Here is a 21,107-nt window from a genome sequence, read left to right as displayed (position 1 = left end):
CTGTCTCACCACTTGACTGACGCACTGAGTTGTCACAGCTCTTTCTGCTCCTGATAAACTGGTCTGTGTCGTGTGTTGAGCATGCTGCATGCGTGTGTCTCCGCCCCTTCTTTCCCAGAGTACCTGGATGCCCTGCTCTCTGCTGCAGAGCAGCCTTTGGTTGGCCCCGTTAACTCCTCATCTGTATCCCATAGCAACACCTCGGTGATTGAATCCTTATTCTGGTTAGTTACTTGCCCTATTGTATGAGCTGCTCAAGGACGTGGCTATCCTTTTATTTTGTGTCTCCTAGCATAATGCTGAGTACATTATAGACACCATGAATGCCGTTGAATTAATACATGAAAACCTAAGAACTGAGAACACTGTTAATTCCATTTCCTTGATGCCCAGCTACGGTGAGTTCACCGTGCTCTATTCTTAAGCCCTGCAAATCCAAAGCCGGCTGATTTCTTAGACTGTGTCTTATGCCTTTTTTTTTTTTTTTTTGGACAGGGTTTCTCTGTGTAACAGCCCTGCCATCTTGGAACTCACTCCATAGACCAGGCTGACTTTGAACTCAGAGATCCATCTGCCTCGGCTTTCCAAGTGCACCACCACATCTAACTCATGTTTTATGTTTTTCTGGCTTAGAAATTCCTTAAGAGATTGCCTTCCTCATTCCTCTCTGGTTCTCCTCCCTCAGCACATTTCGTGGCACAGAGATGGTGTTTGAAAACAGAGTTCCTGCTGTCTGGTCGCTTTAAGTGTCTGTTTCAGTTGCAGTTTCTTCTGTCGCTCACTGGATGGGAGTCATCAATTTAGAGACTGTCAGGGCCAAGTCAGTATGAAGCAGCAAATGGTGGGCCTGTGTCAGACTGGAGCGTTTAAGTGGTCCATGATTGGAAGCTGCTTGTTAGCTTTTCATTGTCTTGGGTGAGCATGGCTCGCATGACCTCATTATCTCTTGTTACAAGAAAAGCTGGAAACAGATTTTTTTTTTTTTTTTTTTTTGATAAAGTCTCTAGGGAATTCTAAAGCCCATTTTTGGTCTGTTTTCCACCTATTGGCTACCTGTTCTGGTCTTTGGGTAGAAACTAGAATTTATATATTTAGATTTTCCATAGAAGAATAAAAAAGTAGAGGACATAACCTGGATGCTTTCGAGGAAGTTTTGGTGAAAGCTTGGCTCTGGTTAAGTGTCTAATTTTTTATAGGTAGTAACTTAGTCTCCTGGACTGGTCTTGTAGAACATCACTTAAGTCCTATGCTCCATTCACCTTCGTATTCTGATTTTACTGGGTTGTGAAAAGCAACTTAAAATATTAAACTATGTGTATACGTGTGTGTCCCTTGTGTATGGTATGTGCCCATGAGTGCAGGTGCCCTCAGAGGCCAGAGACATCTGATCTGTTGGAGTTACAGGCAGTTGTTGTCTGATGTGGGTGCTGGGAACCTAACTCAGGTCCTTTGCAAAAGCAGTATGTGCTCATAACCACTGAGCCATCTGTCTCTCTAGCCCCCAAAGCAAGTTTTGAAAGACGGTGTGTCTGAGATGTCTGTAAGTTTTGCTCTTTTGCCCAGTCTCTGCTGAGGTACACTTGACAGTTCTTGGACTGTAGTGTTGAGGCTAGTGTAGCATAAGGTCCCGGGAGCACTGTATGAAGAGCCCTGCATGAACAAACACATGAAGGAAGTTCAGTGTGTGAAATGATGGCCTAAATGTGGCCAGCTGAAGGGCAAAGCGGTGCATACCCACTGGAGTTGGTACCTCCACGGAACCTTTTGCAGGGCCGTATCTTCCCCGCTGGCTCTCATTCTTCTTGCAGTCCCTGGAAGTGCTTGTTTGGCCTTGCCTGCTGGGATTGAGAGTGTTGCTCCTGATGGGATTCCCAACCGAGGCAGGACCGAGGCAATTGGGACATCTCTAAAAGAACACGTGAGAAACTGAAATCAGATGATGTCTCTGGATGACTGGGAACAGGGGAAGGAGGGAGACTTAGTTTTTTAACATGCACCTTTGTATATGTTTTCAATTTTGTATTATTGGTGTTAGGAATTGGACCCAAGACGTGCACTCTGCCCTTGAACTGTACCCCTCCCTGTTATCGATAATTTGTATTCATTAATTTTACTTTGTGTGTGTGTGAGAGTGCAGTTGCCAGTGTGCTGTGGGATGCATAGGCTGGCCAGAAGGTAACTCTAGAGTCCATTCTCTTGCCATCTTGTAGGTCCTAGGGATGGAATTTAGGACAGTAGGTCTGTGCAGGAGTGCCTCTACTGCTGAGCCATCTCCCCGGCCTTTGTTGTTGTTATTATTATTAATTATTGTGAGACAGCTTCCTTGTGTAGCCCTGAATAGCCCAGAATTCATATAGAGCAGGCTGGCCTTGAATTCTGCCTCTCTGCCTTGAAAGTACTGAGATGATAAGCATGTACCATCATGCCTGACGGTTTTTTTGTTTTTTTGTTTTTGGTTTTTTTTTTCTGAAAGATAAGAGTCAGCAGCCAAGCCTGGCCTCATAGATGCTCTGTAGCTGGGGATGACCTTGAACTACTCCTGGTCCTCCTGTCTCCACCTTCCAAGAGCTGGGATTCCAGGTGTACAACACCTTACCTGGTTTATGAGTTTTTGGGGATTGAACCCAGGGCTTTGTGTATGCTGGGCAGACTTTCTACCAACCGAGCTACATCTTTAGCTCTCATCATTAATTTTAAAAATATACCTGCACAGATCTATATGAGGGTTTCCATATTAGATTTCACTCAGTTTTATTCCTGAGATGTAAATTTCTTTGCAAATACATGGACCCAATCACTATAGACTGAAGCTCAGAGGTGACAGATTTGCCTTGGAGTTTGTCATTCAGGGGTCTTTGGAAATGACAAGCCTAAAATATGGTCAATATTTTATTATTTTCAAATTATAGTGTTTATGAAGGGCTTTCAAACACATTATTTTAGAAAAGACTTACAAATATATGCTATTTTATCTGACCCTTAGAGCGTCTTTATTTTATTATAGTAAAAAATAGGGTTTGTAGAGTCTTCAGGACACATAGCTACAACGTTAGTGCTGTGACTGGCCAGGCATCCTTACCTCACATCCGCATCCTTTGTGCTTCATTCTTGTGGTAGGTCAGCTTATTTTTCTGTGTTTCCAGAGCTGTTTCAGCTGGGGCGGGAGTAGAAGCCTCATGCTGTATTTCTGCTTTTATTTCAAGCTTTCCTGGTTCAGGACTCTTAAGTTCCATTGGCCCCTGGAAGAGGAGGAGGTCAGCAGTCTGTTCCTTTATTTTCAGGGTGAGGTCAACTAAGGCTGGGCTGCAGTAGTATCTTTAGGGGAGTTTGAATTGACAGCTTGCTTTCCTAGTCTTTGCTGAGACTTACTGCTGCTGTTAGGGAGACGGCTCTGTTTCCAGGCTGCAGATCTCTTTAGCAAAGAAGTGCATGTGGAATAGAATTGGAAGGGCTCATGCAGTCCTTGGGTATGCTGATTTAGTGCTTCACAACCCAGAGAGAGTAAACACGGTAAAGTGTGCGAGATGGGTTTGGATTAATATCCTGACAGCATATGGCTTGGCATGTAGGACATTCCTCGGAGACCCTTCTCACTCTCCACAGCTTTCCTTGGCTGGGTAGCCTCTTCCTGTAGGTCTTTCCAGCAGCTGTTGTACACCTGGGTGAATCATCAGCTTCCTAAGCTTCAAAAACAAACCCAGATTTAAATGATGGAAGTCCTTCTACAGAAGGCAAAATAAACCACCACCCTCAGACAGAGTTTGAGTCATCCTTTGCTGCCCCTGAATTTGTGCAGGATGTTTCACCTCCGTTAGAAACACTGGTTTATCTTTACTGATGGTCTCTCGAGAAATAATCATTATAAATGACCCTGACCTTCATAACTCTGCCACTCCTGAGGTCAAGGGTGTGACGGTCTCTGGAAACTCTGGGGATGCACGAGCACCATGATGGGAAGGCTCGTTTATTTCTAAGGCCCAAGCAGAAATCCCTGCCATGTAACCTCTGCTCTTTCTACTTGAATCAGAATTTAAAGCTTTCAGAGTTAATTCTGTGACATAGCTGGGAGTTGGGGAGGTTCCTTTTCAATCTTGGAAGAAAATTTGTTGGGGCTTGTTTGTAGAGGTCATTCGTGTGTGTGTGTGTGTGTGTGTGTGTGTGTGTGTGTGTGTGTGTGTATGTGTATGTATGGTTCTTGTGTGTGCTGGTACATATGTGTAAGGGTGCATGTGCCTGTGGATGCCAGGGGTTACCCTCAGCTGTTATCAGAAGCTATTCATTTTTTTATTTTTATTTTTTATTTTTTTTGAGACAGGGTTTTTCTCTGTAGCCCTGGCTGTCCTGGAACTGTCCTTGTTCTGTGAACCAGGCTGGCCTTGAACTCAAGAGATATGTTTACCTCTGCTTCCCCAGTACTGGGATTAAAGGTGTGCCAAACATGGCCCCTTATCCTTTTCCTCCCCACCCCCAACTGCCTTTTTTTTTTTTTTTTTTGACAGGATGCTTCACTGGATTCTGGCTTGCCTGTTAGCTTAGACTGGCTGGCGCTGTCCTTAGGGATCTGCCTTTTTCTACCTACCTCCCCTGTTCTGGGATTATATGCACAGGCCAGTAGGCCTGGCTTTTTGTGTAGATAATTTGGGCTTAAATTGAGGTCTCTATGTGCAGGAGGCACTTTACAACTAAACTATTTCTCCCCAGCCGTGAGGTGGGGCCGTGCTGTGCCCAAGAGTTGTGTAGAGATGTACCAGCTGATAGCTTAGGTATGGCCTCTGCAGACTTAGCTGCTCACCCAGATTTTCGTTTCTGAGGGCTTTCGTAGGCATTTGAAATAAACACGTGAAGGAATAGTCCCAGTTAACAAACTTCCAGGAGCGTGGTTACTGAAGTTGATTTGTGTGAACTGGTAAGAACGTTCTCTCTGTTAAGACATCAAAGCCAGAGCTGCGCAGACTCGGCCAGCGCCTCCTGTTCCGAGGAGCTGCCAAGATGGCTGAAGTGGAGCAGAAGCAGACCTTAAGTTCACCTACCCCGGCATGGAGCTGGACCGACTGCTCCCAGGACCTGTCCTGTGAGCGCTGATGCGGTTGCACAGCGCCTGCTGGAGGCGGCCCCTGAACCGTGGCCTGCTGCGGAACCAGCACTCCAGTGCCTGAGAAAGGCCAAGAAGGAGGCGCCAACCATGGAGAAGCCCGAGGTGGTGAAGACCCACCTGAGGGACACGATCATTCTAAGATGGTAGGCAGCACATGCACACGTACAATGGCAAGACCTTAACCAGGGGGAAATCAAACCGGAGATGACTGGCCACTACCTGGGGGAGTTCTCCATCACAAGTCCGTGAAGCATGGATGGCATGGTATTGGTGCCACCCACTCCTCCCATTTCATCCCCCTTAAGTAGCTGGGGCCAGTAAAGACTCACATCAAAACAGAACAAAACAAAAACAACATCAGAGTTTGCCTTTGGAGGAAATGAAGACAGAGATCGGTGGGAAGCGTTTGTGTCATTGCGTGGGCTGTGCCCAGGTTCCAACCGTGTGCTAGCGGGGAGACTTGAAAGGTGCTTTAACCTCTGCTCTGATTTCCTCCCTTGCAGCCCCGGAGTTTCAGGTGTATACATAGTACGCGGGCACATGATCAGTGTTTTGTACCAGTTGTTCCCTCTTTTCTCTCTTCAGTCTTCCTCCTTGCCCTTCAAGGGCTGTGTCTGTAATCTGACCAGCATACCCTTCTGTCTGTTGGGACACCAGCTATTGTAGATACCCACTTTTAATCTCCAGGCTCTTCTTCGCTTGTTCTTTGCAAACCATGTTCCCTCTGTTACAGATTCTAGTAACAGATTCTAGATTGTGTGAGTGAGCTCCAGCCCAATATCCTCTCTAGTCAGCAGTTCATCTCCCGTTATTTGCTGAGCACCCACTGTGTGTCAGGCTGTTTGGCTACGGGCTGGTGGTAAATAGACAGACGTGGTCTTTGTCCTCAGTAACACTTCTCTGACTCCCTCCTTAGATGGCTTTCTTTTGATTAATCTTGCTCATTCTGTGTGGTTGTCTGTGAATTTACTCCTGAGAGGGCAATCTTCTCCCTAGTCTGAGGGGACAGTGCCTCTTTGTGTTGCATGGGCTTTGCCTACTGGCTTGCCTGCTCCCAAGAGATGAAAGCAGTGTGTTGAAGCAAAAGGAAAAAGCCCCCAGGGCCACTACTGCCTCAGCCACACATGTCCCACGAGCCTGTGGGACACTGTTGGCACTCCTGAATGTCCCTTTTCTCCTTGTACACAAATTATAGTGTTCACTGGTAATTTAAATTCAAATAACCTTCCGCCCCCACGCTGCCTTAAAAAAAAAAAAAAAGCCCAGTGTTTTAGGGGGTAGAGAACAAAGCAGGCCAAGCCTGGGCTCCTGGTGGGGCTCTTTTCTTAGGTTTTCAGCTAGCTCTGCTGTGGGTCGCCTTTGCTTTAGCAGGACTGGTGTGTAGTTCAGACATATTGATATTCTGCACTCATGGCGTCAGATCTTTTCCAACCTTGTTTATCATAGTGTGACAGGTAATTTTAGGGGCTTTGGCTGACAGGCTTCCTGGTTGGCTTCTTTGCTTTGGGCTCCAGCCTCCATCCAGCCCCTCGTGGGCCCTGTGTAAAGAAGGCCCTGTGGCCAGGATGCTGATTCTATGCTTCAAAACAGGAGCTTGAAGATAGCCTTTTGTGTTTCTTCCCCCATTGCCAGTTTCGCTGGAAGTTGCCAAGAAATGTGTATGAGGAAGGAGGCAGAATAGCTCTCTGGGAACCATTTATTTGAGAACTCCCAGTGGAGGATGTATTGTCCTTTTCTCCCTTTCTTGCTGTTGCTGTGACATTGTGATTTGGGACTGTTTGTCCCTCCACATATAGTGTATGACACCTCCAGCTTTATTGGTGTTTCCAATAAATTGTTTCCTGGTTGGTGTTTTCCTCAAATTCCTTCATCTTCCTGGGAGAGTGGGCAGGTATGCTGACAATTAGGGACCCAGCTGAGCCTCTTGTTTCTGGTGTTGTGACCACCGAAACGTAGTGAGTGGTCCCAGATGCACCCCGTTAACATCCTTGGGCTGATCGTTTCCTGTAGTTGGATTTATTGTAAAGAGTCACACTAGGGGCTTGGTTGGAAAGGAGAAGGCATGGCATAATTATTGCTTCTGTACCAGTTAAACCTATCAGCCAACAGATGTCAAGTGCAGGAGAAAAGCACAATAATGTTATTGTAATAGAATAATAGTTATCATTTTAATAATCAGCTGGCAGATTTTGATAAGAGGCAGATTCTGAAATAAGTGCAGGGGGAGGGGTTAACTTTGAACTACAGCACAATGAATGGGTGCTATTCCTTGGAGGAGATGCTGTATAGACAGATTCAGCCGTGGAATTGCTACCCTTTCTACTAACCTTGAACTACAGCACAATTTGTGGGTGTTATTTCTTGTAGGAGATGCTTTGTCGATGACAATTCAGGTATGGAGTTGCTAGCCTCCCTACATAGGTGCCTTAGGGTTTCACAGAAGCTCTTATGAAGGAAAACATTTCATTGGGGTGGCTTACATTTTCAGAGGTTTAGTCCATTATCATCATGGTGCAACATGGTGGTGTGCAGGCAGACATGGTGCTGGAGAAGTAGCTGAGAGTCCTACATCTTGTGGGCAACAGGAAGTGGTCTCATACACTGGGCGGTATCTGGAGCATATATGAGACCTCAAAGCCCGCCTCCATAGTGACACACTTCCTCCAGCAAGACCACACCTACTCCACAAGGCCACACCTCCTAATAGTGCCACTCCCTTTGGGGCCATTTTGTTTCAAACCACCACACTAGGTGAAAGAGCTACGGAGACTTGAGCTAGGTAGGGTTGTATACCCTGCAAGTGCTTTCTGAAGAAGTGATGGAGCACAGCGGACACTTGTTTGAGGTGCTTTGGACTATAGCTTTATCATCTCGATGCTCAGCAGTGGTGGCTTCTGGGAAAGGCCGACTTCTTCTTTGGGATGTCATTTGGTTATTGTGGTTTTGTTTTATTTTGGGGACATAGTGTCATTGTGTAGCTCTGGCAGGCCTGAAACTTGCTATGTTGACCAGGCTGCTTTTGAACTCACAGAGATCCACCTGTCTTTAAAGTTAATTCTTGAGTGCTGGGATTAAAGTTGTGCACCACTACATCTGGTTTTAAAAAAGATTTATTTTTACATGTGTAAATGTGTGGGTCTGTGTGTTGGTATATACACAAGAGTCCTGGTGCCTGTGGAGGCCAGAGGCATCAGATCCCTCTGGAGCTGGAGTTCAGGTGGTTGTGAGATGTCCTGTGTGGATGTTGGAAGAAGAACTTGCATCCTCTGTAAGAGCAGTGTGTTTCCTAAATCACGATGTAATTCCCCTCCCCCAGGCCCTCATTTGGGAATTTAGAGAAATCCAGCTTCCTCTACTGTTGTAGAGTGGCTGCATTTTCAATTAGATCAGCTGTGCCTGATTGTAAATGACCATCCCAGTGACCCAGCTTGTTGTGGTTGACGTTACCCCATATCGAGGGGCTTGAGGTTTCAGCCTCTCCTCCCAAGTATTTGTATGCAATTCTGATCTAATTGCATGTGGGGTCTTGGGAGAGGCCAGAGTATATAGGTTGAGGAAGGTTAGCTGAAGGAGGTTCCATCTACATGAATATAGGAAGCCATCACGCATCTGGGTGAAGACTTTCTAGTGTGGTTGCTACATGTTAGTCTGTGTTCCTGTGAACAACTCCTTATCCATGATGTGTAAGAAAATCCAGTAAACTCGTTGGTTCCCTAGGGTGAACTTTGTTTTGTTGTTGGGACCTTGTAAGGAGAGGGTAGATGATGTTTACATCTCCCCAGGAAGGAGTTAAAGTATCCCCATAGCTGCAGATAACTCTGCTTCCTATGGTGAACTACCCTAGGGAATGCAGGTGAACTGCATTTTGTCTAAACCAATGTTGTGGTCTTGGTGTAGAGGACCGGCTTTTCAAGGACTTGTCAAGAGCTGCATTCCCAGTTCTGTCTGGGAAGATGGTGGTGAAGGGTTGAGGAGCAGATACATTGAAGGCAGCATGAGCTAAGAGTATTTGGATCCAGGGTGAGCTAGTTTGTCTTCTGGCCTTGCTATTGGACTCGTTGCTTAACCTTGCAATATATCAAAAATCCATGTCTGTGCCCCTGATTTGCACTAATTTCCCTGTATCAAAAGAATCTTTCCCTATGCCTGACGCTGTGTGGTGCTCAGTAAATATTTCTGTGTCTCCGTATCCCACCCCGGTCATCTAAAGAAGAGAAAGGCAGGGAGAAGGTCCTTTTGCTTCTGTAGAGGAGAATTTAGGCCTCAATTAGAGCTTTATATGAACTTCCTCAGCGGCTGCTGCTGCTTTGTGAGCCATGATCTGTAGTGCCTCATCCTCTGAAGCTGCTTCATCAGGGGAGACTTTGATATCTAGTGTTTGGGTACATTTATGCTTTCTACAAGAAGTAAAGAGGGTTTGAAGTCCTCTGGGGAGCAGTGTGCCTGCTTCTGCGGCCTTTCTTCCTCCCTTTCCTTTGGATAGGTCACCCGGGGGCACTGCCTGTCCTGGGGAGCATTCATTTCTTGCAAGGGTGCTGGTTGTTGGGTTCTGTGTCTTTACTGGGTACAGGATTTTGTGTTTCTGCTTTGGCCTCTGCTGTGGACTTTTATTTTGGAAAACCAGATAGAGCACACAGACAAGGTGATATCTTTTTAGACTATTTTTGGCAGTAGGCCAGCTTGTCACTATGGCTACCGCCCTTGGAAGAGTGGCAGGACATAGAAAGTAACTTCTGTAAGAAATTTGGAAAAGAAGGGGGAGGGAGAAGTGATTGGACTCCAGGTCATTTAGGGAGAACAGCTTCTCTAAGTAGAATATTTTGATTTGGACGGTTTCATTTCCTGTCTCTGAAGCTTTGCCTTTTTAATAATAAACATATAGAACATCAGTTACATTCCTAATACTCGGAGGCCCTGAGAGTCATTCAGATACATTTCCTGTTAGAGTGTCTTTATGAATGTCCACGTGAGTCAAATACCAATCACACACATATGAAACTGTAACAGTGTATTGAGAGAAAGGAGTGGCTTACCATTGGGATATTTGATTAGGATAGCCTGGGACAAAGACTGCATCAAGGAAGGCTATCCTGAGGTAATGGTTGAGTGAAATTGTGAGGAACACACAATTACTTCCTACTTAGAGTAACATGGAGTTGAGCATTTCAGGCGAGGGCCCAGCTTTTGCTCAGGCCCCAGTCATTTTTTCTGTTCCTATGACAAGTACCCGAGAAGGACAGCTTAAAGAACCGTTAATTTTGGCCCACCAGGTTAGATGCTGTCGTCCATAGTCTTTGGCTTCGTTGATTCTGGGTCTGTGGCAAGCAGGACATGTGGTAAGGCATGTGTCGGAAGCGTCTCATCTCATGGCGGATGGGAAGCAGGATGAGGACAAAAGTGGTCAGGACAAGATGTGCTCTTTAAAGACTCTTCCCGGTGACCTCCTCCTGCCACTCAGGGCCCACCTTCCAGTAGTCTGTTCAGAATGCGCACGCACGTGTGTGTGTGTGTGTGTGTGTGTGTGTGTGTGTGTGTGTGTGTGTGTGCGCGCGCAGGTGCATGTGGAGGCCAGAGGTCAGTCTGGAGTGTTGTTCTTCGAGTACTACTCACTTGTTTTCTCGAGACAGGGTCTCTCATTGGCTTGGTACTCACTGATTGGCTAGGCTGGACAGCCAGTGAGCCCCAACAAAATTCCTGTCACTGCTTCCCCAGTGCTTGAATTGTAAGCATGTGCCACCACTCCTGGCCTTTGTGTGTGGGCTCTGGGGCTCAAACTCAGCTCACCAGGCTTGTCTTATACAACAGCACTTTTACACTGAGCCATCCCAAAGGTCCTATTTGTGTGTGTGCGTGTGTGTGTGCGTGTGTGTGTGTGTGTGTGTGTGTGTGTGTGTGTGTGCGCGCGCGCGCGCGCGCGCGCGCGCGCCGCAGCACTCAAGGCTGATTCTCATTGTACTGAGAGTGGAATTCAGGTGGTTAGGCTTGGCAGCACATGACTATATCTGCTGAACCATCTTGTCTGCTCCCTCGTTTCTGTTCTTTTGTTTTGTTCTTTTGAGACTAGGTGTCAATATGTAGCTCTGACTGTCCTGGAAGTCACTATGTAGACCAGGCTGGCCCCAAAGTCACAGAGATCTATCTGCCTGTTCTCTGCTGGGATTGAAGGCATGAGCCACCACACCTGGCTAGTTTTTGTTCTTTTGAGTCAAGGTATTGCTGTGTAGTTGACTAACCTCAAGCTTGTAGTAGGCCTCTTGCTTTAAGCCTCCTGGGATTACAGGCGTGTACTACTGTGTTCAGCCTGTTTAGATTTTGATCACTAATTAGATCAGCGCCCTCACACATGTAAACAGCAGTGTGCTTTACTATTTTCCTGTGTATCAGTCTAGTAAGTAGACAACCAAGATTTACCATCACAAGTGGCTGAGTCAGTCTAGTAAGATTTACCATCACAGTTGGCTGAGGTGGTACGTGCTTATAGTCCCAGCACTTGGGAGGCGGAGGCAGGGGAATCAGGAGTTCAAGCCTAGTGTTGACTACATGACACTCTTACTCCTTCCCTCCCCGCAAAGATTTGTCATCACAGTGAGGGGTATGGAGCTTATTGAGGAGCTGAGAGTGTAGATGGAGCCCAGAGTTTCAAATTCCGTGAAAGGAGGTGTGTGACCAGGGGATGTTGCAGGGGTTGGCCTGGTACCGCCGACTCTACTCCAGTTGTTGTTGTTGTTGTTGTTGTTGTTTACTACAAGCCCCTCCTCTGCCTCCCTCAGTCTTCCTGACCATATACTGGGGAGAACAACCAGCTCCAGCTCATTTCTGACACTCTAGACATCGACTGCTGCCAGGAGAGGATGTGAGTCCACGTAGACAGGGCAGCCATGCAAGGCCCTTTGAATTTTCGTGTGCAGAAAGAGTGCCTTAGGAGGGCTTGTGGCTGTGGAGTGAGATGATTGGATTTCTAATACATTGGGTGGGTTTTAATGAAGAGGAGAATGAGGCTCTGAGCAGGAGTATTATTGTAATAGATTGCTTATTTTTCTTCCATCTGTAAATGGATTTTTGGACTACTTGGGGGAGGGATGAAAGACCTGGGGAGAAAGAGGGAAGGATAAGATGTAATCAAAGCACAAGATATTCATGTATGTAAATGTTAATAGGTAAACCCCACTAAAGTTTATAGTTAATATGCATTAATAATTATATTAAAACGAATAGAAAAAAGTATTCTTTCCTCCTGACCCAGGCCTTCTCTCAGTGTCAGAGTCAGTGTATTGTGAGGGCCACCTGGCCACTCAGCAGACATGGTGGCCTGATTTGGCATCATTCTGCCTGCCTAGATGAAGACCTAGAGTTTTTAGATCTGTCGCTTGCTAATGTCTGACAACTTCCAAGCCATTTGTAACCTGCTGTCACTAGCATTCTGTTAGCTGTCATTTCTGTTTGGGAGCTGCTGCTTTAACCTTGAACCCCTTTAGCTATTGGCACCGGTGACCCCCTGAGATGCAGTGTCACAGTTTGTGTGACATTTGCCTCTAGTTGGTAGAAGGGTGCATGTTCTTTCCTGGCAGCAGCTAATGTCTGCAAGGCCAGAAACAAGCTGGGATCGTTCTCCTTATGTGGCCAGGAAGATAGAAGTAGATGCAGGAGGAGTTTGTGCTATAAAGGAAACTGGGTTAGTGTCACATGCCGCCACATAATTGCTAAGTGAATGGCGGGCTGTTTCAGACCCCTGTCCCTCGGGGCCCTTCCTTAGTGGTTCTTTGGCTTACACACTACCTCTTTCATTTATAAGGGAAGGCTGTGCTCAACGTGGTGATTAGGAGAACGGCCCTTAGACTTGGGCTGACCGCCTGAGTTAGACTTCAGAACGGTAAAACCAACAGGATGCAGCTTCATCCTGGGAGAGAAGCAGGCACCAGAGTCCTCCTTTTGAAAGCTGTGATGTGAGTTAGCCTAGCAGCTGGGGTGGCGGGATCACTCAGAACCTTGGGTGCCTGTTGTAGCTGGAAGGCAGAAGACAGTCAATGAAAATTGTTCTTGAGTGTTATCATTTAATCTTTGTCCTGTTTGGACTGTGTGATAATTTGTGCTCTTAGTTCTGGCCCAGTGACCACACTTTTTTTTTTATAATATAATTCTTTATTGATTCTTTGGAAATTTCATATCTTGCACCCCAATCCTGCTTACCTCCCAGTCCCTCCATATCGTCTTCTCATCCCTACATCAGTCCCCAAAGAACCCCCCTAAAAAATCAGTTAAAAACAAAACAAAACAAACAAAACTCCACCTGGCTCCTCCAACTTTCCAACACCTCTTCCTTCATCATAGCGGCATTGGGTTCCCAGTCTACCCTGTTGTCCATTGGCCCCACCCACACCTCTTCCTTCATCATAGCGGCATTGGGTCCCCAGTCTACCCTGTTGTCCAATGGCCCCACCCACACCTCTTCCTTCATCATAGCGGCATTGGGTCCCCAGTCTACCCTGTTGTCCAATGGCCCCACCCACACTCTTCCTTCATCATAGCGGCATTGGGTCCCCAGTCTACCCTGTTGTCCATTGGCCCCGCCCACACCTCTTCCTTCATCATAGCGGCATTGGGTCCCCAGTCTACCCTGTTGTCCAATGGCCCCACCCACACCTCTTCCTTCATCATAGCGGCATTGGGTCCCGCAGTCTACCCTGTTGTCCATTGGCCCCACCCACACTCTTCCTTCATCATAGCGGCATTGGGTCCCCAGTCCTACCCTTTTGTCCAATGGCCCCACCCACAAAATGTTCATTGCAGTGAGTCGTTGATCTGGTTCAAGGTCTCTGGCACACCATCATCACTGGACCCTCATCAAAATGCCTCTTGGATATCTGCTGTTATCTCAAGTCATGGAGATCCTGCGGTTATTGTTTCGCAGGACCAGTCCCTTCATGCACTCCAGCAGGTCATAAATGGGGTAATTGTTAGGGTGGGCCAACCCAAGGCCCAGGATGTGGTCTTGGTGGTAGCTGAGCTGGATGGTCTGGGCCACTGGGGCTGCCCTCCTCAGGTGAGGTGCAGAGCCAGCTCTCCTAGGCCTATGCCATTGGGGCTATCTCTCCCATGCCCATGGTGAGGGGTGACCATTTCTCCCAAGTGCAGGGGCCAGTTGTCCAGTTGCAGTGTCCAGCAAGGAGCAGGACCAGCTATCCCAGGGCCAGTGAGGAGGAGGCCAGCTCAGCATGGCCCTAAGATTTCAACATGCATGGTTCCTATGACCCCCTCTGGCAACACAGGCCATGGACATCATCACAGACCCCAGCTGCAGCAGGAACATGGACCCAGACATGGCCCTCAGCAGCATCTTAGGCCTGGATGTCACCATGGCCCTGGTGGCAGCATGGGCCATGGAGATCAATATGGCCCCAGCAGTAGCAAGGCCCTCGGACACCAACATAGTCTCAGGTAGCTGTCCAGACCCCAAGCATGTGCACAGCCTTCCATGGTAACAGGAGCCACAGACATCAACTTAGACCCTGGCTGCTGCTGGGCCACAGACCCAGACATGGCCCTAGGCATCAGCTCTGGCCTGGACAATAACTGGTCCTGTGTGGTAGCACAGGCCACCCAGATTTGCATAGCCCTTGTGGCAGCATGGCCCTCAGGCACCAAAATGGCTACAGGTTGCAACCTAGACCCCGGGCATCTGTGTGGCCTTTGGCGTGAACATGGTCCTCATTAGCAGTTTGGGCCTGGATGTCATCATAGCCCCAGGTAGCACTGCAGGCCACTCAGATTGGCATGACTCCCATGACAGTGTGGTCTTCGGTCCCAGGTGGTGGCCCAGACCCCTGGCCTCGGCATGGTCTTTTATGGTATCAGAAGCCACCGACATCAACACAGACCCTTGCTATGATAGGGCTACGGACCCAGACATGGCCCCTGGCAGCAGTCCTGGCCTGGATGATACCATGGCCCCAGGTAACTGTGCAAGTCACTCAGATAGGCTTGGCCCTAGGACACCAATGTGGTTACAGACCCCGGGCATCCCTGTGGCCCTGGTAGCAACATGGGTAGTGGATGTCAGCACAGACCCTGGCTGCAGTAAGTCCACAGACCCAGACATGGCCTTAGGCAGCAGCCCAGGCCCAGACATCACCCTGGTTCTGGGTGGCAAGCAGGCCACCCACATCAGCCTATTCCTCACAGTCCTCACCTCTTCAGATCTTTCTTTTACCACAGCACAGGAACTATTCTTCCTCTCCTTCTCTCCCATTTCTCCACCATATACTTGCTCATCATAATGGCACTCATCCACCTGGGGCGCAGGGCACCTGGGGATGGCTTTTTAGGGAGCCTGGACCATGAGGACCCAGGCTGCCTCTATGACCACACTTGTGATTACCATAGCTTTGCAGTAAGTTTTGAAATAAAGAAGGTTGCTGCTGTTCTTTCTTTTCTTTTGAGGCAGGGTCTTGTAATGTAGCCCAGGTTGGCCTCAGCCTCGGCCTCCAAGATCGTGGCCAGTGGTCTGACCATATCCTTAGCCTGGAACACTTTCGTATTTCTATGTGATTGGCTCTTTGTCAGCCACATCTCAGTTCTGCTGTATTTTTGAGAAGGGCCTTCCCTTTCATCTAGTATGAAACGACAAGTTTCATTTTCTGTTGCTGTAGCAAAGTACCTAAAACTGGATAATTTGTAAAGGACAGAAGTTTATCTTAGCTAATAGTCTGAAGTCTGAGAAATCGAGAAGCTTGTGCCTCCGTGACCTAAACACCTCTTACAGGCCTTCCATTTCTCAGTACTTTTTTATTATTTTATTTGTTTGGATATTTTGCCTAAATGTACGTCTGTGCTCCATGCACATATACACAGGGGTTCGTGGAGGCCAGAAGAGGGCATCAGGTCTCCTGGAACTGGAGTTACAGAGGGTTGTCAAGAGCTGCCATGTGGGTGCTGGGAATCGAACCTGAGTTTTTGAAGAATAGCCAGTGCTCTTGACTGCTAAGCCATCTCTCCAGCCCCAGCTACCAGATGTTAATTTCCAAATTTTCTGAGGTTAATCGTATTCAAAACCAGAGCATCCCCCGATAGTCTTGTTTGATTACTTCTTGTAGACTCTGCCCTCCTTCCCTTCACTTGATCTTGTCCAGTGGGTATACCTATCTGTCCTGCAGTTGTATACTTACTGTGAGGAGCAGTGCTGGGCATAGAGTAGATGACTAACATTTGCTGAATGAATGAGCTCGTAAATGAGAATGTTCTTTTATACCTCAGAACCTGGGCTTACAAGTGTTCATATTCATACTGTGTTGTTTCCTAAACAAATGTAATCAAAATGGCTCTCTTTCTTGTTCATTATTTATTAAGTGCTTTCCCCACCCCTTGTAATGGGCTCAGTCTGAGGAGATGCTGTTTTCTCCTTGCTTCATTTTATGTAACTCTTTTCCTTCTTGACGTTTGTTATTGGAAGAAGAGTTTATAGTTGCTGTGCTTTGGGCATTGATTTTTAGGTTTTGTGTTATAAGGAAGCAAGCTGTAATGTGTTTGCTTGGAATAAAACAAAAACAAAAGCACACCAGGACGTGGAAAATTTATCTCCCTCTTGATTTTCTACTGACACTTTCTGCAACATTACTGGAGTTCTTAGACAAGGTCGTTAGCCAAGAATTGACAAATTGACAGTGGCCAGGTAGAAGCACATTCATTCCAGAGTGTGAGTGGTAGCAGGGTGAGGCGGGGAGCCGTGGGAAGAGGCTGCTGCTTTCAGTGCAGGGGATTTGCAGAGACTGGCTCGTGAGGGAAACCCTGGGCCAGCTTGACTGTTCTCTCTGGAGCTGTGGCGACTGGAGAGGGGCTACAGGGACCATAGGGAGCCGCCTAGAGCTGGTGTGCCCATCCCAAACACAAAGCAGTTCCTTTCTGTGCTTGGCAAGGGCAGTGCCGCCAACCCTGTAGAGTATGGGGCAGTGGAACTGTGGCCTTAGGGAATAAAACATCCGTGGGTGGATATGAGCAACAGAGTGTCTGGCGGAATTAGCCAGTAGAGGTTAGTGTGTGTTTCTTAGAAGTTTCTGTGGTTATCGAGAGCCATGGCCATGTTCCTGCCACTTCGTCCTGTTTTCAGAGCACGTTTCCTAGCCTGACTTAGATGTTGGTTTATTTATGTCTGTCAGGTGAACCCGTCTTCTGGGTGGGGCCCTTCTTTACTCCCTTTGGAGGCCTGTGGCTGACCCGGAGTGCTCGCTCTGCAGTCCTGTAGCCACTAACCGTTCTTTGTCTGGGGTAGGCTTCAGTTTATATTTAAATTGCTCTAGACGTTCATTTTAGCCTTGCTTCCTTTCTCCCTTTTAATGGAAGAATATCAGGTAGAAGTGAGCAGGACAGGTATCTGGAGGCTCTGGAGCCAGAGGGTGGGCTTAAAAAAATCTTTTACCCCCTCCTGGTGTTTCTAGGCTCAAAGGTGGGCCCAGTTCCTTTCATCCTTTCTTACTAACCCATTTCCTAGCCCTGTGTTTCTGCTGCAGTTTTTTCTTCAAAGAAGTGTTTTCAGAAGATTTCATAGCTGTTTTCTGACCAGAGTGTTTAGGTAATATATTTTGTTCTGTCTTTCACACTCTGGAGGTTATAACATTTTTTTTTTTTTTTTTGATTGTAGAAAGGTGGTTGGGGTGGGAAGATGCATCTCCCACTCCATTCTGACTAACCAGGATTCCAAGTATGTAAAAGTGCGTTAGCCAGTCTCCAAACAGGAGATGCTTCTCACCTTCAGGGTGACAGCAGCCTAAATTTCGGTGATAGCAAATCAGGCTTTCTATTTTACTCTTTTTCTATTTTCTTAAATTGGATCGCAGTTTTGTTGTTGTGTTGTTAAAGGAAACAATTGCACATCTTTGTTTGGGTGGCATTGATTCCCTGTTCTGAGATTAACTCTCAGGTGAGAGCTCCAAAAGCAGTTTCAACCTGTGTCCTGACAGGATTGGAGGACAGGTTCAGCCCTGCTCCGTGTCCTGCTCTCCGTGTTCTGCTCCCACACCCTGCTGGATGATAGACTGCTGTGGAAACAGCTCTGGATGTCCCTTACACATGTGTTCACGTATGCATGGGCACAGCCACGTTCTGAGTAAGACCCTTCTCCAAGAGGGAGCACACGCTCATGCAAATGCCTTCCTGTGCAGCAAAATCCAGAGACTTTGAAAGACAGAATTAGTGAATTCTTCCCCCGCCCCCACAAGAGGCCTCAACACTCTTAAAATAAACCTTAACAAATCTGGTACTCAGAGCTGCAGCTCCGAGAGCAGACAAACTGTAACCCTGGTGCAGCCAGACTCTCCTTCTCTGATCTTTCTCTGTTTTCTCTCTGTTTATTTTAATATCCCCTTTCATGGTCTTAACCTTTCCGAAGCTGGACTCAGGCCTTCCTTGCCAGCTGCTGGCAGGAGAAGCAGCAGGACTTCCGGTCCTAGTTTTTATGGCTTGTATTTCTTCTGCGTCGCTTGCTTTGCTGCCCTAGTTCCTCCCTGGCCAGCCTCCTGCTGTGTCATGTGGCTTTGGAATGTTGATGGTGCAAATTCTGGTCTCTTGATTTGGGGAGAATTTAGAAGCTAGGGTTTAAAAAAATTATTATTGCTGTTGCTGTTGTTGTTATTATTATTATTTTATTATTATTATTATTATTATTATTATTATTATTATTATTATTTGAGACAGGGTCTCACTATGTAGGTAGCCTTGGCTGGCCTGGAACTTGTACACCAGGCTAGTCTCAACTCAGGTCTTCCTGCTTCTGTCTCCCAAGTGCTGGGATTAGAGGTGTGTGTGACCACACAGTTTTTATTCTTGTGCTGCTGAATGGGAGATTTGTGTCATCCTTGCCCCATTAGGATAGTTCTTCTTTCCCTTTGCCCCTCTACAGCCCTGTTACCAGGGGAAATGGCGAATTCCTTACCTTGATTAATTTGGAGTATCAGCTTATGAAGTTACAAAATATCATTTCAGAGCAAGATGTCAGGGAGGCTCCTTGCAGTTCCCATGGAACAAGTTGACCTTTCAGTTCATTTTTTCAACATCTTTGGGGACCCATTTGAAAAGAGCTCAAGCAGTAATTAGGACTAAGCAAAGAAAATGAATGTGAAGCCAGAATGTTTAATAAGAAGCTTAAGAACCCAGAACCTCCTGATACATAATAAACAGCAGTTTGAACTTTGCTCTCTTATTCCTTCCTTTTTAATTTGATTTTTTTTTTTTTTTTCACTTGGATTTGAGGACTTATGCTGTTTTATTGTGGTAGAATAAGAATCTGACTGGTCAGGCCTGGTGAGCTTCAGATGGGGAGGAAGCGGGGTGGACTGCCTTCAGGTACTAGAGACTTAGGTCATCTGGGGAAGGGGTAAGCTCGATCTCCCCCACAAATTTTCGGGCATTAAGTATTTCTCAGATCATTTTTTTGTGAGGAATGGAAGAAATTTTCTGGCAGTTGTTAGAGTCTGTGAGACTTTGAACAGTGTAGAGACTCAAACTGAAGCTCCGTCCATGCATTTGTCTCTAAGGTCTGTGTATATTAGTACTAAGCGCCTCCCCTTAGCTCCTGTGAATCAGGCAGGCAGTTTGATAGAGTTAAGAGCTTTAGGTGTGTTGGCTCACATCTATAATCCCAGCACTTGAGAGGTGGAGGCAGGAGGAAAGGTATTCAAGACCAGCTTTAGCTGCATAGTTTGAGGCCAGTGTACTAAATGAGACTGTCTCAAAACTGTTAAACACAAAGGTTTGACAGGCAGTGTCTAGTTATGCTCCAGCCCATTGTTCCATTGTTCTCCTGAAATGTATGTAGACAGGTTTTTGTTTTTTTTTTTTTGGTTTTGGTTTTCTTTGAGACAGGGTTTCTCTGTGTAGTTTTGGTGCCTGTCCTGGAACTCACTCTGTAGACCAGGCTGGCCTCCAACTCACAGAGATCTGCCTGGCTCTGCCTCCCAAGTGCTGGGATTAAAAGGGTGCGCCACCACCGCCTGGTGACAATTTTTTTTTTTTTAAGATTTATTATTTATTTATTTGTGTATGTGTCTGTGTTCACAGAGGCCAGAAAGGGGCATTGGCTTGCCTGGAGTTGGAGTTATAGACAGTTGTGTGTTGCCAGATGTGGATACTGCTCTGAAAGAGCAGCAAGTGCTCTTCATCTCTGAGCCATCTCTGCAGTCCATTCAAGCTAGTCTTGGTGGTGGGGGAGGAGGGATGGAGGGAGGAGGGATGGAGGGAGGAGGGAAGGGAGAGAGAGAAAGCTTAGATTTCAGAGTCAGATCTGCTTTCTAATTCTGGTTCTTGGTAACACTGTGACCTTGAGAAAATGACTTAACCTTTCTGAGTCGGTCAGTTTCCTCCCCTTCAGTGGTAGGGTAATGATGGTACCTATGATATGGGCTTGTGTGAGTTAGCACATGCTGAGTAAATACCCTGTATGTTAGCTTTAATTGCTGTTGGGGGAGACAAACCTTGCTGTGGTTTGCACGTGGCTTCCCAAGTCGGTGTGTTAGAAACTTCACCCCGGCGCAGCGGTGCTGAGGGATGGAGCCCTTGAGAAGTGATTGGGTCCTGAGCGCCCTGCCCGTATGATGACTTACTGCTGTTTCTTCAGGAGTGCCTTGCTGATTAAGGAGCATGTCTGAGCTTTATCTGTGTGTTTCTTCTGCCGTGTGAGGACAGCAGTAAGGCCCTAAACAGGTGCTGAATTCCGAATTTTAGACTTCCCAGCTTCAAAACTGTCGAATCACTAAGTCTCCGGTATTCTGTTGTAGCAGCCCCACACGCACTAATACTATCCTTTTTGGCAAGAGAAAAGATGGTCGAAAGTAGCGGGAAGACTCTTAGAGAAGGTAGGGGCCTGGGGACAAGGAAAAGCATCCAGCAAGATGGAAGACTAGAATTCTGAGTGCTTTGGTAGCTGTCCATTACTCCATTAGTAAATCCCAGGTCTTCCCTTGTTGGTTTACCAAACTGATGTCTCTTAGGCGCCCAAACTGGTCCTCAGCAAAGAACCAATAGCTGT

The 21,107-nt window shown here is 46.9% G+C and overlaps 1 protein-coding gene and 1 pseudogene across 1 annotated transcript in view; both read left to right on the top strand.

Moving 5' to 3' along the window:
• The window catches only part of Sil1 (SIL1 nucleotide exchange factor), a 244,026-nt gene that overhangs the window by 11,464 nt on the left and 211,455 nt on the right, over positions 1-21,107 (top strand). The window lies entirely within an intron of this gene.
• LOC131895672 (small ribosomal subunit protein uS19-like) lies at positions 4,972-5,403 on the top strand (annotated as a pseudogene).

Source organism: Peromyscus eremicus, chromosome 19, assembly GCF_949786415.1.
Source record: "Peromyscus eremicus chromosome 19, PerEre_H2_v1, whole genome shotgun sequence".
NCBI lineage: Eukaryota > Metazoa > Chordata > Mammalia > Rodentia > Cricetidae > Peromyscus > Peromyscus eremicus.
The sequence above is the reverse complement of the archived record's forward strand: the minus strand, read 5'-3'. Positions and strand labels throughout refer to the sequence as shown.